Genomic DNA, 17,635 nt, shown 5'->3' with positions numbered 1-17,635 from the left:
CATCTTTGCTAAACTCACTTGTTAGTTCTGGAGCTTTTTCATAGATTTCATCAGCTTTTTCTCCATAAACAGTGATGTCATCAGTGATTAAAGACAGTTTTTACTTTCTCCTTCCCAAACTGGATACCTCTTATTTACTTTTCTTGCCTGATTGCACTGATTAGAACTTCTGGGACAAGGTTAAATAGAAATATTGATTGCAGAAAACCTTGCCTTGTTTCAGATCTTAAAGGGAATGCATTTAGTCTTTCATCATTAAGTATGATGTTTGCTGTAGGTTTCACATAGACAATTTTATGAAGTTGAGGAAGTCCCTTGTTATTCCTATTTGGCTTTTTTACCAGGAAATGGAAGTTAGATTTTATAAGAGGTTTTTTTTTGTTGTTGTTGTGTTTTGTTTTGTTTTAGTTAATTGATTGACATTTGAATGTAAAACCAACCAAACTTGCATTCTTGGGAGAAACCCAGTTAGCTATGATGTATTAACTTATGCACTACTTAAAAGTGTGTTATTTAGTTTCCAAATACTTGGGGAATTTTACTGAGATCTTTCTGTTTCTGATTCCTAATTTAATCCCATTGTGGTCAGAGAACATATTTAGTATGACTTGAATACTTTTAAATTTATTTAGACTTGTTTTATGTCCCAGAACATGGTCGACCTTGCTGAATATTCCATATGCATTTGAAAACAATGTGTAATCTGCTGCTGTTAGGTCAAATGTTCTATAAATGTCAATTAGGTCAAGTTTTTGATAACATTGTTCAAAGCTTATGTATCCTTGCTTATTTTCTGCAATAATTATCAATTATTATTATTGATAAAAATAATTATTAATTACTGAGAAAGGGTATGTTAGTTTGCTAGGGCTGCCATAATAAAATAACACAGGTTGGGTGGCTTAAACAACAGAAAATTATTTTCTTACAGTTCAGGAGGCTGGAAGTCCCAGATCAAGGTATTGACAGGTTTGGTTTTTCCCAAGGCCTCTTTCCTTAGTTTGTAGATGGTCACCTTCTCACTGTGTCCTCACATGAACTTCCCTCTGTGTGCAAAGCTTCCCTAGTGTCTCTTCTTCATATAAGGACACCAGCCCTCTTGGGTTAGTTTCCTACCCTTATGGCCTCATTTAATGTTGATTACCTCTTTAAAGGCCCCATCTTCAAATATGGTCACATTGGAGGTTAAGGCTTCAATATATGAAATTCTGGGGGACACAGTTCAGTCTATAACAAGGGGTAATGAAATTTCAGACTGTGTATGTTTGCCTATTTCTGTTTGCAATTCTATCAGTTCTTATTTCATATGTCTTGAAAGTTTTGTTATTAGATACGTGACTGTTCAGGTTTGTTATATTCTCTTGTTGCTTTTACCCTTTCATCATTATGCAGTGCCTTTCTATATCATTGGGAATGTAATCTAGAATCGACTTTGTTATTAATATAGTCATTTCAGCTTTCCTTTGATTAACATTATCATTGTATATTTTTTCTATCCTTTGTCTTTTTTGAAAAAGAAAATCTGACAATCCCTGCCTTTTAATTAAGAGATTTAAACTGTTTACATTCATGTGATTACTAATATGGTGAGGTTTAAATCTCTCATCTTGCTACTTGTTTTCCATTTCTCTCACCTGTTCTTTATTACAGCTTTTTCTCTTTTTTTTATCATTTTAAGTTAATTGAACTTTTAAAATAACTTTGTTTTATCTTCTTTGTTGTATTATTACCTATAACTCATTTTAGTAGTTGCTTTAAGGTGTATATTATACTTTTTTAGCTTGTCACAGTCTACCTTCAAGTGATAGTGTTATTACTTCACGTATATTATGAGAGCCTTACGGTAGTATACTACCATTTCTCCTTTCCTGAGTTTTGTGCTATTCTATCATAAATTTTACTTCTACTTATGTTAAACCTCACATCACATCATTATTAGTTTTTGTTCAAACAGTTAATTTTCTTTTAGTGAGTCTTAGGTAATAAGTGAAAAATCTTACATATTTGTCCATGTAATTACCATTTCTAGTGGTCTTCATTCTTTTGTGTAAAGCTGTATTTCCATCTGATATCATTTTCCTTTCGCCCAGACTATCTTTAACATGTCTTGTAGTACGTGTCAGCTGGTGATGAATTATTTCAGCTTTCAGCTTTTGTATATCCTAGGAAGTTTTTTTTTTTTTTTTGCGGTACGCGGGCCTCTCACTGCTGCGGCCCCTCCCGTTGCGGAGCACAGGCTCTGGACGCGCAGGCTCAGTGGCCATGGCTCATGGGCCCAGTGGCTCCGCGGCACGTGGGATCCTCCCAGACCGGGGCACGAACCCGTGTCCCCTGCATCGGCAGGAGGACTCTCAACCACTGCGCCACCAGGGAAGCCCCAGCCTGAATTCTTAACTCCTTTCCTTCAATCCATGTAGTACACTGGTTCCCCCTTCCCTCTCTGCATCCTGGAAGCTTTCTCCATGTAGGAATTTGGGGCATTCGTAGAGCTCACCTAATTTTTTTCCTGCCTCTGAGGAACTAGATAGGTTAATTTACCTGTTCATGAACACCCTATAAAGAGAATCATTCACTGTGCGCTCGTGTCTGACTTCTTTCATTTAGCGTAATAATGCTTTTGATGTTCATCCATGATGTTACATGTATTAGTAGCTTGCTCTTGTGTATACCCAAATGATATTCCATTTTATGAATATACCATGGTTTGTTTATCCAGGCTCCTTGTGAGGGGCATTCGGGTTACTTCCTGTTTGGGGCAGTTTTAAATAAGGTGGCTCTGATCGTTATTGCACGTGTCTTTGTGGACATATGTATTTTGGTGTCTGTAAGAGTGGAATTGCTGAGTCATAAGATTGGTGTAGGTTTAAAAATATGTATAAGAAGTTGTCAAGCCGTTTTCCAAAGTAGTTGTACCATTTGTCTCCCATTCTCGGTAACATTTCGTCTTCTCAATGAATTTTAGTTATTCTGGTGTGAGTCATGGCCTCTGTGAGTCCATGTGGATATAGGTTACGTTAGAATACACTGTCACATATCAGCAAATGGGAATATGATTGGTGTTTGGTTTCGAAGGCAAATTGAATTTTTATAAGATCGTCAGCTATAGCTATGAGCCTTGACGCTACAAACACGGATTTGGTGCATAAGTGTTTCCCCTCGTCCCAGTGCCGGTGTGTGTAATGGGTTCAGTTCTGTACCAGGTTTAAGGAGGAACTGCTATCTTGTCACCCTGGTCTGGTGACAGCTTCTCCTCAGTACAGCAGTTCAGAGAGGCTAAGTGGCCAGGAAGGCCAGTTGGTTAGTGACCTCTGCTATAATTGTGCTGTTTGCTGATCGTTTCTTCCAGAGGAAGAAGCGTTAAGATTCTGGGAATGCATGTGGATTCCTTTGTCACAGAAGCAGTGGCTGTAAGCCTGCAGTTTGTAAGCTAATACGCAATCACATAAGCCCTTCACCCAGGCGATTATGAACTGGTAGCATGTGGGCCGCCACCAGGGCCTTGGCACCGGGCGTGCTGACGGGGCATCCCAGGCCCCTGGGATCCCAGCCTTGGCAGGGTGCTGTCTTGTTCTTTTCTGTTTGCCTGGTCAAGTTCCTGTTTCAACCCTTCACCAACTCGGCTGGATTTATTATCTCCTGAAAGGGAAAAGAAAGAGCAAACGGGCTACGAATGGAAGAGCTGACACTTTCTCTCTCTACTTTTTCAGCCAGAAGAATTAACTTCGAGTCTGCACAGTTTTAAGAACAAGGCCTTTAAAAAACCCAGAGTCTGTGGGGTTTGCAAACAGATTATCGAAGGTCAAGGGATTTCATGCCGAGGTGAGTCCGCGTTTATCGTTCCCATGTTGATTAAACCGAAGCAAGTAAACAAACAAAAAACCAAAATGAAACCTTCTTTCAGGAGTTTCCGAAAGTTAAATCACGGAATTCCCCATCTCAGCCTGAGTTTCCCCCTACCCTCACTGGACCGGGACTGACCATATTTACACAGATATGTATTCATGAGAAATGTTTCCAGCAAGAGCAAAGCTAGTCCTATGGGAGAGGGGGCAGCAATGAGTGGCTCATGACGTATCTTCCGTCTGTCCTATAGTGTCGGTAGCTCGGGTTATTCTACTTTCTGATCTCTTACCAGAGTTTACAGATGAAAACTTTCGGCTCTTTTGAGTGAGGGTCATCGCGTTACTGCCCTTTCAGTGTGTTGTCAGGCATTGCTCCTGTCGGTAAACAGCCACCAGCTTCACTCTTTCGTGCTTAAACCCCAGGTAATCAAGGCAACTTGCTATTTTTTGTGCTTTCACGTTAGTAAATCTGTCTAAGGGACATGTGAGCAGGACGTCTCTTGTTTCCCTTGAACCCTAGAATCGTGGTTCTGTGTCACAGAGCAGAGGCAGGTTGGGGGACCTGGCAGAAGGCTTTGGGCTGTTCCGGAGCTTCTCATCACCGGTGGGTTTAGGATTTCCTCCGTAGAACATTTTCAGGGCTGCCTCCAGGCTCCCTTTCCCCCCTGTGGACACCCTGGCACACGGTCCCTGATGGCTGCTTTGGGGTTGGGCAGCCTCGAGGAAGGATGCACGATGGTCACACTTCGTTGGGACCCAAGAGCGGGCAGGAGGCAGCTGTGGCCCCTCCTCTGAAGGGCCCCTCCATGGTCAGTGATGATGGTGCCCTGGTGCCGTCAGCACGTCACCAGCTCCCACCTGTCCTTCCCCCGCTGTGGCCTCGTGGGGATGCCAGAAGCCCCCTCCCTCCCCGGCCCCCCAGGGGTCTCTATTTCAAAGTTGACACACCTGCTTCTCAGAGTGCATGGCCCTCTCACCTTGTCCCTGGATGCAGCCTGTCTCATGGGGCCTGGTGTCTCCTCTCCATGTAGAAAGGGTGAGCCGGGCCCCGGGGGCTGAGGGGTCACCTGTGGAGGTGCACATGGGACATGGATCCAGCGCCAGGCCTCCTCAGCACGGGCCCTCTCCCCATATCAGCAGGCATGCATGGGTGTGTATGTACACGAACACACACGTGTGCATGTGCAAACACACATGGACACGTGCTCACAGGCACATATGCACACACACGGAAACGTAGAGGAGGGTGTGACAGAGACATGGCTGGGCTAGGAGCACAAGCTGGTGCTCTGAGTCTGTCAGGGGTAAAGTCTCCTGCTGTGAGTCCATGATGTGGGTTGTAACCATTCCTCCTGTGGACGGCTGGTGCGAGGTCCGAATGAGACAGGTGTGAGGTGCTTAGCCCACGTTCTGGTACTTAGCTTTGCAGTTGCTGTGATGATCCTTTTTCCTCAATGCCTCCAACTGAATGTGCCATGGGCGATTCCCACGTGGGTGACACCCGGGGTCCTTGGCTGGCTGCTGTCCACACGTGCAGGTCATGAGCACAAACGAAGGTGGTTTAGCTCCATAGGCGCAAGGGCTCTGTTTCCCACATACGTTTAACACGGCCTGGTTGTGACAAATTGTCTCTGTGGAGAGCCAGTTTCCTTCTCGTCTCTGCACAGCTGAGGCGCGAGCTGACTAAGGCCCAAATGTCCTTTTTAAAATCTCAGTGCCTCTGCTCTAACCACCTACAAGAAACAGTTATTCTTTTCAAAGTAAATAGAAGCGGTGAGATCTGACCAACTTGGAGACGGCGGTGCCCAGCAGCCAGGCTCTCCTCTCAGGCCAGGGCCTGGCTCCCTGCTTGGTCCCGAGGATGCTCACGGCCCCCAGCACCGTCCAGGGTTTGGCGTGAGAGTGCATGTCCGGGCTTGCGCCTCCCTCCCTGTCCTGCAGCTTCCCAGGCCCATAGGGGCCAGGAGGGCTCCCAGATTATCCTTTGGTTCTTAACGGTCTGTTTTATGGCATTTTTAGTGTGTAGTGTGTGAGATGTCAGGGAGGACCAAGGGGCCTGTCGGAATGGTGTGGATGGCACGTGGTTGTGCACCCTCTGGAATTCTGTTGGGGGAGGGCAGCCAGATCTCAGGATCCCACTGCGTGCTGCGCTGCCTGGTTGCGTCTTGGCCCCGAGGACCCTGTGTCCAACACGGAAGGGCGGGAGGGCGGCAGGGCGGTGACAGTCCGGCCTTGTGCAGTGCCGTCTCGTGACCTGTGTGGCCCATGCTTCTCTGCTCCAAGAATCGCTGTGTGGTTACGTTTTATCTCACAATCTAGCCCCATGGAGATCACTTTTTTGACCCACCTAGTTTTCTTTTCCTTGAAGAAAATCATTCACTGACAACGGTCCCGTAGGTGCCCTCTCCCTCAGGGGGGTTCATCTCCACGTCTCATTTCCCCTCAGGGACACTCTGCCACTGTCTCCTGTGCAGGGAAGCCAGGGCAAACACAACGTGACCCCAAGGCGCCCGCGCCCGTGTGTCGCCCCAGCGCTTGGCTGGGACGGTTTGCATAGTTTGGAGGCAGTGGAAACAGATCAGGGGTTGGGCGCGGGTCCCGGGGCAGCTCCTCTCTCACGCTTCCCTTCCCGGTGCGTATGCCCCAGCAGACGTGCCACGCTCCCTGTGTGCACACCTGGCCTCTCCTTGTGTTATCTCAAGGCCACGTTCCTCTGTTCCGAGCCCTCCAGCCGAGGGGATGTGTATGGACTCTCCCTGAGGGGCCCTGGGTCCATCCCTCGTGGCCGGTGGTGGCATTTGCTGCCCTGAAGCACGTGGCCGGGACCGCTGGCTCGCAGAGGCCACCTCTGGGGCCTGTGTGGCTTGGGGAAGCCATGTCCTTGGCCCAAGGACTCAGCCGCCTGGATGTGGGCCCCAGAGAGCTGCGCTGCTTGGAGAAGTAACCGGGAGCAGGTCTGCGTGAGGGCCAAGGCCCAGGACTTGGTGGAGAGGCCCGCTGACATCAGGGATGCCTGTGTGCCCGGGGCCCCACGTGGGTTCCAGGGCAGGCAGTGGGCGGTGTGGAAGGAAGCCCAGTGGCGGGTGCCCGTGCAGGCATCAAGTCCTGATTTCTGGGTCCTGCATGGAGGCCGTTCCTAATGTGGTGAGTGTCACCCCTTGGGCACATGTGCATTGAGGGGCTGGGGACTCACCTGTATCACTGTTAGTGAGATGTCTGCCGATTTCTCTTCAGAAAAAGGTTTTCTAGAACTCCTTCATACGGTGGAATTTAAACACCTATGAGAATACTCAATGGATTATCGTATTTATGTACCTAACTGTAATAATTGTGTGAATAAACAGTAGCTACTGTTTTTTGAGAAGGAAAGAACTCTACGTGCCAGGAGTCCTTTAGACGTTACCTTCTTAAATTAAACTGCTGTGTGCGGGAGATGCAAGACTCCATCCCAGGGTGGTTGTGACAGTCTGCCTCTCACGGATGCCATCGTGTGTGAAGTGGGGCTGCTGCTGGATTGGGAGCCCGGCAGAGTCTCTGCGGGTATAGACGGGGCCTGGCAGGGTCAGTGGTTGGCTCCTGCAGAAGCCGCTGTGGCCCTGGACAGGCCCCTTTCCTGGCCCTCAATTTGGTGACCTTTACAATTTGCGTGCTGAGTAGTTAATGTCTAGGATTTCTTCCTTTTGTCAGTAAGCTATACAGGTACCGTAAAACCCTCGGACAGTATAGTAGTTCCTCTCCCTGTAGTTTAGATGTATGTCATATACATTTGCACGTCGAGGCCGTGTGTGTGTGCTGCCTGTAGACCTCATGTGTCTTCTCTCAGTAACCACGCACAAGCTGTGTGAGGTCTCGGCGAAGAGACCCTTCCTTTGGTTCATTTCTGGAGAAGCAGCAGGGCATGGTGGAGGGGAGCATGGACCCTGGAGACAGGCTGCCAGGGTTCCTGCCCTGCCACCCTGTGCTTGAATTCTCTTTTAGAGTCATGGTGAGTAACAGATTAAATGAACGAGGAACACAAAGGACATTGATTGGCTCAAGGAAGTGTCCAGTAGTGTTAGTGATGACGACCGTGTCGACGTTGTTATTCCTGTTGGTCATGGTGACATTGGTGATGGTGGAGAAGAGTTAGGTGTGTGTCTTCTGTGACTCGGGCTTAATATTTTTACTGTTTTTGTCTAGTTCCTTCCTGACCCTCAAGTCCCTTATTTTCACCTATTAACCTATTTTGCCACAAGTTTTCTATGTGGTTAACTTAGAAGAAAAAATTTAATTTTTTTTTTTTTTTTTTTTTTTTTTTTTGCGGTACACGGGCCTCTCACTGTTGTGGCCTCTCCCGTTGTGGAGTGCAGGCTCAGCGGGCACGGCTCACGGGCCCAGCCACTCCGCGGCATGTGGGATCCTCCCGGACCGGGGCACGAACCCGCGTCCCCTGCATCGGCAGGCGGACTCTCAACCACTGCGCCACCAGGGAAGCCCGAAAAAATTTAATTTTTAAGCAGCTGTCGTTTGCACATCGAGGCTCCCTTACCCCTACTTCTCAAACTGTAGCTACAGGAAAAGCCGCAGATGGCCGGTGAGTGATGGGTTAAGTGTCTGGTGTGGCTTGCCTTCTGCTGCTCAGAACCCCGCTGAAGCGGTTCCTGCTCTGCCCTCCCCACCAGCCAGGGCTTTGAACAGGTGACCTCTTCTCACTGCTCCACCAAGATCCCTCGGGTGGCTTAAGTGGCCCAGTTTCCACTGACGGTCTTGCTCCAGACCCACACTTGAGGGCACTGGCGTGGTGGATCTTGGCGTTCTAGACCTCAGTGGGTGAGTCTTTTCCTGGGTGTTGAGAATTGTGAGTTCTGCGAGATTTGGCCCCATGGGGGAGATGGATCCAGAGAGGATGCAGTGTCAGATCAAGGCTGGATCTAATAATGGAATAGGAGAGAACAGACTGGAATGGAAAAAAATAAAGAAATGCTTCTCAATCGTAGGGAGGAGCCTGAAGGGAATGAAGGTTGAGAAAAGGAGCAAAACCAGAGGGAAAAGGGCACGGAGGGGGTTTTGTAAGGAATATTTGATAATGGCTTTCCCCCTTCAGTTAACGGAACACATATTAAGCACCTGCTAGAATAAAAAGGTGAAAAAGCTGTGACCTGTGAGGGGGGAGCTCTGAGGCTGAGGGGGGAGTCCTGTCTGTCAGGCTGTCACTGTCTACAATATCCTAAGGGATAAATAGACAAAGCTTAGGGCTGGATGGGCAGATCGGTAAGTGTAGATAGTCAGCGCTTGCTTTGTGCCAGGTGCTGAATTAGAACCGCAGGACATGGTGGCAGTCATGACCAACATGGCGAGGAAAAGGAGCGTGTGGCCAAGCAGTGAATGTGGCGTTGGGCCCTCTGCCCTCTGCTGTGGGCGTCCGGTCCCCCGTCACATGTAGCTGGTGACTGTGGACGCGGATAAGCTGGTGAGCTTGAGGGCAGAGGCAGGAGAAGCAGAGGTGATGCCCAGGGCTCGTCTCTCTCTTGGTAAATATGTGTAGAGTATTGTATGACAGGCCTGTAAACCAGGGGCCTGGATTCCCAAGGCTCCTGGAGACGTCGGGAGAATAGCAGTTCCAGGACAACGTGGAACAATGTGGGGCGTTTCAGAGCCAGACGCTCTGGGCAGCTGCTGCTATGGGAGCGGATTCCTACCCATGACTTTGGAAGCCCCTGTTTGAGCAGGGAGCCGAGTGTGGAATGCAGACCCCAGACTTGTGGAGGTGAGGATTCGTGTGTCATTAATTGCAGGAAACTCATGAGAAATGCACTGGGAACATACCCCCTCCCAGGGTGGAGAAAGGCTCCTGATGGGAAATGCTGAGGGAGCGTTAGGGAGTCTACCCTGGACCTTGGCCTTGAGCTCAACCCACTCTTTCACTTGACTGCTTCTCTGCTTTTCATTTTTGCAAGTCAATGGATGAAAAATGGTGTCTCGCTTTATTACGCTTTTCATTCGTCTGGTTATCACTGAGGCTCAGCATCTAAAGAAATACAGAAAAGATGTCTGTAATGTTTATTTAGTAAACTAGCCTTTCAAATCCTTGGCTCATTTAAAAACTTAGATAATTTTTCTTCTTGATTTCTAAGAATTCATTATATTATAATATTAATCTTTCTATCATTAAATTAGGTAGGACTTTTGCGGAGTTTTGATGGATTTTGACCTACAGAAATGTCGGTTCCTTACCAATTCCAACTTACGTGTTGCAAACATTGCGAGCAGTTGCTTGCCTAATTTTTTTTGTGGAGTGTTTGTCATGTGAAAGTTTTAAGGTTCCGCTTATTCAAATCTACCCGTCATTTCATTTCATTTCTGTTTTTGTTCCTATTTAAGAATGCCTTCCCTTCTCTATGGTCATAACGATGTTCTACCGTACTTTATTCTAATGTTCATTTCTGCTTTTCCAGTTCTCATCCAGTTTCACAATTTCATGGTTGATTCATCTGGAATTCATGTTATTTAGGTTATTTTTCATGAGCGAGCTGGTTTTTCCAGCATGATTTATTGTGTAGCTCGTCCTTTTGTAACTGAGTATGACGATGTCTTTCCCCTATGCCGCGTTCTCACATGAGGACCAGCCCATTGCACGTGTCTGTTTTTACAGAGTTTGTACTGTACATAGTTTTATATCTTTTCACCTTGCCTGTTATAAGCATTGTCACATATTAGCTCTTTAGAAGTTATGAGTTTTCAATAGTACTCCATATTTTATTTGTGGATATAAATGTTCTTCTTTATTGCTTCAGTAACTTCTTTTTCCATGGCAGAAACGAGTCTTTGATATCCCTTTGTCCTACTCCTCATTACGTACAATGAGAAGAGTGGCATTGTTTTACATATATATATATATATATATATATATATATATATGGCGCATGCTTTGTGTGACTTAAGAGGCTGGATCTTCCTAGTTGTTTCTGCATTCAGTGTTTTTCACCACGGTATCAGTTAAAGTTCTTCAGCAAAAAAGAACCAACAGGATGTATATGGAGAAGGAAATTTACTGTAAGGAATTGGTCCACACAGTATGGAGGCTAAGTCCCACCTGTAGTCGGCAAGCTGTGACCCAGGACAGCCAATGTGTAGTTCCTTTCTGAGTCCTAGTCCCAAGACAGGAGAAGACCGATGTGCCAGCTTGAAGACAGTCAGGTAGGGAGAAAGAATTCTTTCTTACTCCCCCTTTTATTCTGTTCAGACCCTCAGTGGATTGGATGAAGCCCACCACATTGGGGGGGACAGTCAGCTTCACTCAGTCTGCAATTCCCAATATTTTCCTTATCCGGAAACACCCTCCCAGACACACCCAGAATAATGTTTAAGCAAATATCTGGGCATCTTGTGGCTTAGTGAAGTTGACACATAAAATTATCCATCAAAAAACATGGACAAAACATTGTTTTGGTTGAAGTATTTGAAGAAAATCCAGCTCTATACAGATACGTATTTGGAAAAGAAAGCATATTCTTTTTTGATATCACACCAAAAACCAAATGATAGTTTCTTAAAGTTTAGTTTCCAAAGAAGACATGTAAGTGGCCAATAGGTACATGCAGAGGTGCTCTACATCACTAATTCTGAGGGAAATGCAGATCAAAACCATAATGAGATAACTCCTCACGCCCGTCAGAATGGCTGTCATCAAAAAGACAAGAAAAAACAGGCTTTGGCGAGGATGGAGAGAAAAGGGAACCCTCATACACTGGTGGTGGGAACATAAATTGGTTCAGCCACTGTGGAAAACAGTATGGAGGTTCCTCAAAAAGTGAAAAATAGAATTACCATATGATCCAGCAATTCCACTCCTGGGTATATATCCAGAGGAAACAAAATCAGTATCTTGAAGAGATGTCTACACTCCCGTGTTGATTGCAGCATTATTTACAATAGCCAAGACATGGAAACAACCTAAGTGTCCATCAGTGCACGACTGGGTAATGAAAATGTGGTGGGTGTGTGTATGTGTGTGTGTATAATGAAATATTCAGGTAATCCTGCCACTCGCCACCGTGGATGGGCCTTGAGGGCATTATGCCAAGTCAAACAGAGAAAGATAAATACTGTATGGTATCATTTCTATGTGGAATCTGAAAAAAAAGAAAGCTCACAGAAACAGAGAGTAAGAGAGCGGTTGCCAGGGACTGGGGGCTGGAGAAATGGAGAGATGTTGGTCGAAGGGTACAAACTTTCAGTCATAAGGCGAATTGGTTCTGGGGGTGTAATGTACAGCGTGGTGCCCGTAGTTAACACCGCTGTTTTGTGTACTTGCAAGATGCTGAGAGTGTAGATCTTAAGTGTGTGCTCACCACACACACAAAATGGTAACTGCGAGGTGATGGATGTGTTAATTGACTTGACTGTGGTGAGCGTTTCACAGTGTGTATGTATATCAAATCATCATATCGTATACTTTAAATACATACAACATTGTCAATTATACCTCAGTAAAGCTGAGAAAAACCCAACAAAGTAGGAGCTGCCAGTGGCTGGCTCCTGAGAAAAGGGGTAGATGAGAAGCTGACGGTCAGAGTGAACGTGTACATTTTGTCTTTTCATGTACATTTTGGCCTCTGCAGTTGGGGGGGGTGCATTCTGTTGGGGAAGTTCTGGTGCCTTCCGGGGCCTTCCTTTATCCTGGGGGCTGTGCTGCACAGAGGGGCAGTCGGGTGAAGAGGCTCCCGCCCTGTGTGGTCCTGCCGGGCACTGGCTTCTGAAAGCGGACCCGGAACAGAGAAGGGTCGTACGCCGTTGTCCAGGGAATGACACCCCAGGTCTCATCCATGAGCTCCAGGCTCCCATCAGGAATTAGGCAGAAGATCTGTAGCGCCTTTGTGGGATATGGTGACATTTGGTGGTGGCTGTGGGATGAGAGCTGTGATCAGACTGTCCATGGTGGGCGCTCAGTCTGTTAGCCTCTGTCCCTCCTGTCATGTCGCTGTTCCAAGAAGCTGGAGGTACACAACAGATGATACCTTCCCTGGATGAGCTTGGCCTGGTCAGGAGATATGGACGCACAGAAACTACTTTGAAATGATGCACGATGGGATGGGTGCTGGAGGGAGAAATGTGGCCAGGGCTCCCGCAACCCTGTCAGGCACTTAGCCTTGCCTGGCGGGGCAGGGTGGAGGGAGGGAGGGCTTCCTGGGGGAGGTGGCGGCACTCGCAGTCTGAGGAGGGTGTGTCCGAGGTGCTGGAGCCGGGGAGGCTGGGAGTGCTGGATGTCGCATCTGTGCTGAGGAGCTGCCCTTGCTACTTGTGGGCAACAGGATTGGAAACCGGGTCTGGACGCTGTTCCCATCAGTGTTTATAATATGTTGGAAAGGCAGTGTGTGGCTGGTTGAAAAGTGGGGGCAGATACGGGCTGGAATGCCAGCCTGCATAGGCCCTGCTGGGTCCTGGCACTTGCCCAGTTTCTCTCTGACGGTGGTCCCGAGGATTGAAGGCGAGGAACACGCGGGAAGCATTTCGCTGGGGGTCGCCCACAGCTCCCACAGGCTCAGGGTGAATTGCTACTCCGAGGAAAACCTGAGGGACCATCCACGCTGCTGGCATTCGGGTAGAAAGTTCATAATACCGTGGGGTCACCTCTCAGGACCCCCGCCTTAGCGCGCGGGTGGTTTCTGCAATTCACTATGATCACTTAAGCTTTGTGAATGTGATGATTTGCCCTATAACGGCCTGAGGCTCTCTCGTGGCCCAGTGGGCCGTCCACCATGAACATGTCACACCGCTGTCATCCTGCTTTCCACCGACCACAGCCCTTTGTGGGTTGAATTGGTTTGTCGAGCTGCTGTGTAAGCAGTTACCCCCAAAGTTAGTGACTTACCGTGACAATACGTTCTCTTCTCACTGCTTCTGTGGATCAGGAATTTGGGAGTCACATGGGCCGGCAGGGCAGGCTCAGGATCCCTTAAGAGGCTGCCTCATCTGAAAGCTCTCCTGAGGCTGGAGGACCCACTTCCCAGGTGGCTTCCTCGCACGCACGGCTGGCTGGCAGGGTGGAGCTGCCTGCTGGCGGGAGGTCTCAGTTCCTTCAGGTGGGCCGCCTCCCCAGGGCTGCCTCAACGCCTCACAGCGTGGGCCAGGCTCCCCTCAGAGGGGCGATCCAGGAGACCAGGGCGGAGGTCACTCGCCACGTCCTGTGCCATCCTGCCTCGGCGCACGACCAGCTCTGTCACTGTGAGGGGACTGCGCGGGGTCACAGGTGCCAGGAGGATCCCTGAGGCCACCTCCCGGCTGACTGCCGCGGGAGGTCGTGCTCCTGTCCTGCCTGCTAAGTGGACAGGCCTGCCCCATCCAGCGTGTGTGGACAGAGCTTCCTCTGGGGCAGGGGGAAGTCTTCACCTGCATTTCTGCTAATTTTCACTTTCCCAAAGGCCAAAGGGCCCCTCAACTGCCTTTCTCTCTATCTCAGTCCTTCCGGCTGGCCTCTGGCCCCTGGCTGTCCTCTGTCTGAGATTTTAATCTGGTGTGAAAGCCTCTTTTATTCCCATGGCCAGCTTATCTCAATTAGAAAATCACTCATCGCCTTTGCGGGGGGCGGGGGGGAAGGGGGGACCCGTTAGAAAATGTAGAATAAATATTTGTTTTTGTGAATAATTTCACAAACCTCAGATGCACAGAGAGAGTTCAAAAAATAGATCTTGCAAAGATAATAACCCTGGCTCTTCCCTGCTGGAGTTCCAGGGACCACCCCCCAGGCACGGGCTGTTTTTGTTACTTTGTTGTACCCTCATTCGGGCCCAGGTAGACTACGAGTTCCGGCTTTCTGTCCTCAGCTCATACACAAGAGAGGGGGAAGATACGGTGGCGGGGGCGGTTGGTGGAAAGTTTGGGCCTCGAAGCGCTAACCAGGATTTGGGGCCCGTCTCCTGACCTCCAAGGCCTCATTCTTCCAGGACCACACACTTCTGTACGTTGACATTGTGCTTTGCAGTTTCAAAGCAGCGTCCCGTGAACGATTCCATTTTGGTATCACGATAGCCCTGGGAGAGGAAAGAGGCCCAGAGAGGTCACTGGTCCTGCCTAGAGCAGCCCAGCTGGACAGGGCCAGGAAGCCCCCAGGTCCCGTGCCCTTAAGCCCAGGTCCCTGTCCCCCATCTCACAGCTGCCCCACGGGTTCACCAGACGGATGCCCGCTTGGAGCCCACATGGGAGCTTGCCCTGGGCTTATCTGGTGCAGTTGCTTCATTCTGTGCTGTCTCGCTGTCCTGCTGCCTCTGCCTGGAAGCATCGGCAGGCAGGCCCCCGTGCCCGGAGCCACCGTGGTGTGGGTGAAGCCTTTCATGTCCTGTCAGCACAGCTGCAGCCTCTGGACGGCGGGCCTGTGAAATCCACATTGGTTCCGGCTCTATCTGCATTGTTAGGGCCTCCGAACCAACACATGCCTCTCTCAGTCCACACAATGGCCTGGGTTGAAGGATCCCCCGCAGGAATTTAGACGTGGATTTGTTCTGACAGTCAGTTCTTAAGTTGTCCGGAAGTGGAAGGAGCGTGGAACTCAAATGTCCAATTTCTGACTAATTTATAGGCGCCAGTCCTGAGTCTTCTGGGGCACTTTCAAGTTTCTCTCCTTTCTTCAGGGAGAAGCTGTAATTTCCAGCCAAACACGGATGCTTTCTACTGCTCAGGTTCACCGCCTTTCTCCTGCAAGGCCCCTATTTGGCCGCCCGAACCCCTGGAAAAGCCAGTGTGTTTGTAACTGCTCCCCAGCGTCCCCACCTGCGCCATCTGGGCCGTCGCTGACACTGCAGAGGGTGGCTGGGTTCTTGGACGCCGTGTCCATCCATCCCACACTCTGTTGAACTCGGCGTCGTGTCTAAGGTGTCTAAGTGAAAAACCTCCCTCAGTCCGGACGTTCTCCAAGGATTGAGAATTTGGAGATGTAGAAAGTATTGAGAGACTGCTCAACATTCTTTCTCCTTCTCTTGTAGCCTGCAAGTATTCCTGCCACAAGAAATGTGAAGCCAAGGTAAGTGTTGCATTGCTCTCCCATGGGGCTTCTGGAGCCGAATTGGCCCGCGTTGAATGATGTACATGGGAGGGGACTGCTTTGGACCGTGGCCACAGAAACGGAACGCTTAAGAAACGGCTGCTAGATGCTTTTCGATAGGGTGTATAGTTTTCATCTGAAGAATAAACTGAGGAGCTATGAAATCCATGTTTTTAATTATAGAAAAATAGCTCTTAAGAATTTGGTTTCAGATAAGAATTCGGTAATTTTGTCCTGGCCATCTCACAGCCCTTTCTCCACAACAAATGATCCCTTCTTTCCAATCACATCGACGTACTGCTTTTTTTAATGGCAGAGAGGGGGTGGGGATAGGGGTGAGGGCACATGCCTGGCCTTGAGAATTTTTCTGGCTTCTTTTCTGAGGGTAGTTCATAGATGGGCTGGGGTTTTCAGGCTGTCGTGGACGTCTGGGGACCCTGAATCACGGAGTCCTGCATTCCCTGGTAGGGTTCAATTGCTGGGTGGCCCTACGAAGTGCTTGAGGCCTGGGTGTACTGGGTTGGGTGTAAGGCTTTGATTAGTGGGGAACGAGGAGGCCTGGAAATGGCATATGGAAGCTGCAGGCACCCCTAGACGGGGCCCTGGTTTTCTACGCAGGTCCGGATGTCTGTACCTCTCACGCTTTCCAGGTACGATGTTACCTTCAGTAGAGCCAGGGCCCACGCGTCGCTCCTTGCTGACTGGCCGGTCCCACCTTTGTGGGACCCCCTCAGGTGCCCTGCAGGCTGCCCCTGGTGGGTGGAGGTCCAGGGAGATGGGGTTTTAGAGAGTCTTGGGATTTTGTTGCTGCTCTGGACCTCACGGCTCAGCCTCTCCTGAGAATTTTCGACTGGTCCTTGGGCTCCGAGTGGAAGGAACGTGTGCTGGACGCGGGCTTCGTGGACCTATGGGCTGGCTTCACGTGCGTGCGCTCTCCCTGTGAGGACCAGAATCCTGCTTTCCTCCACTGTCCCCACGATCCACACAGGCACGCACGTGAAGTCACACACATGCACACGCTTCACGTTCATACGGGCACTCACACACAGTGCCCACTCACACGTGCCCACATACACGCGCACACACACACACACGTCACACACATGCACGCAGTTTACCCGCACGGGCACACGACCACACAGATGCTCACGCACAAAGCTAGAGCAATTACAGGTGGGTCTAGCCCTGCTTTTTTCTTCAAGAAAGAGATTAAATGACTTTGCTTATTAAACTTCTCATCATGGAGCATTTGGGACACGTGCAGAAGTGGCGAGGCTGTAGGATGGCGCTCTGCGCTGCGCTGTTATCCAGCCCCCAAGTCGGCAGCCCCCTTGCCTCCGTCTCTTCCGAGGTGTCACATGATGTGTGCTTTAGTCGTCTCAGGATCAGGCCACGTGGCGGAGCTTTGGGACATTTCTGCTGTCACTTGCGGTCTCACTGTGGAGAAGGCTTCCCCTTTCTGTCCAAGGCCAGGCATTCTTACTCACACTGAACCCTGGGCAGGACTGATTTCTGACCTTGGTTATTCTAGGTCTGCTTTGCTCACAAATGTGCTCGTCTTTCCAGTGTGCTGTGTACTTTAAACCTAAGTGACCGTGTCAGAGCAGAGATTCCTGCATGCAGTGGAGGTGGGGAAGATGCCACCTCGGGGAATATTCCGGATTTCCCGGAGGGTTTTCCCCCGTCTGCCTGCCGAGGGTTTGGACGCGCCCCCAGCCCCCGAGGGTCCCAGTTGCAGCAAGCCTTGTCCTGCGGAGCTTGTGCCTCGTCACCCCGG

The 17,635-nt window shown here is 49.2% G+C and overlaps 1 protein-coding gene across 2 annotated transcripts in view; it reads left to right on the top strand.

The window, feature by feature from the left end:
• The window catches only part of TNS3 (tensin 3), a 226,005-nt gene that overhangs the window by 40,669 nt on the left and 167,701 nt on the right, over positions 1-17,635 (top strand). For both annotated transcript variants that reach the window (XM_089917889.1, XM_022593157.2), the window contains exons 2-3: positions 3,708-3,819; positions 15,800-15,837. The gene's annotated coding sequence lies outside the window, so the exon portion shown is untranslated. The remainder of the gene's footprint in view (positions 1-3,707; positions 3,820-15,799; positions 15,838-17,635) is intronic.

This window comes from Delphinapterus leucas, chromosome 9, assembly GCF_059928025.1.
Source record: "Delphinapterus leucas isolate spDelLeu-1000000601 "Yukka" chromosome 9, BTC_Dleu_Yukka2, whole genome shotgun sequence".
Lineage (NCBI taxonomy): Eukaryota > Metazoa > Chordata > Mammalia > Artiodactyla > Monodontidae > Delphinapterus > Delphinapterus leucas.
The sequence above is the reverse complement of the archived record's forward strand: the minus strand, read 5'-3'. Positions and strand labels throughout refer to the sequence as shown.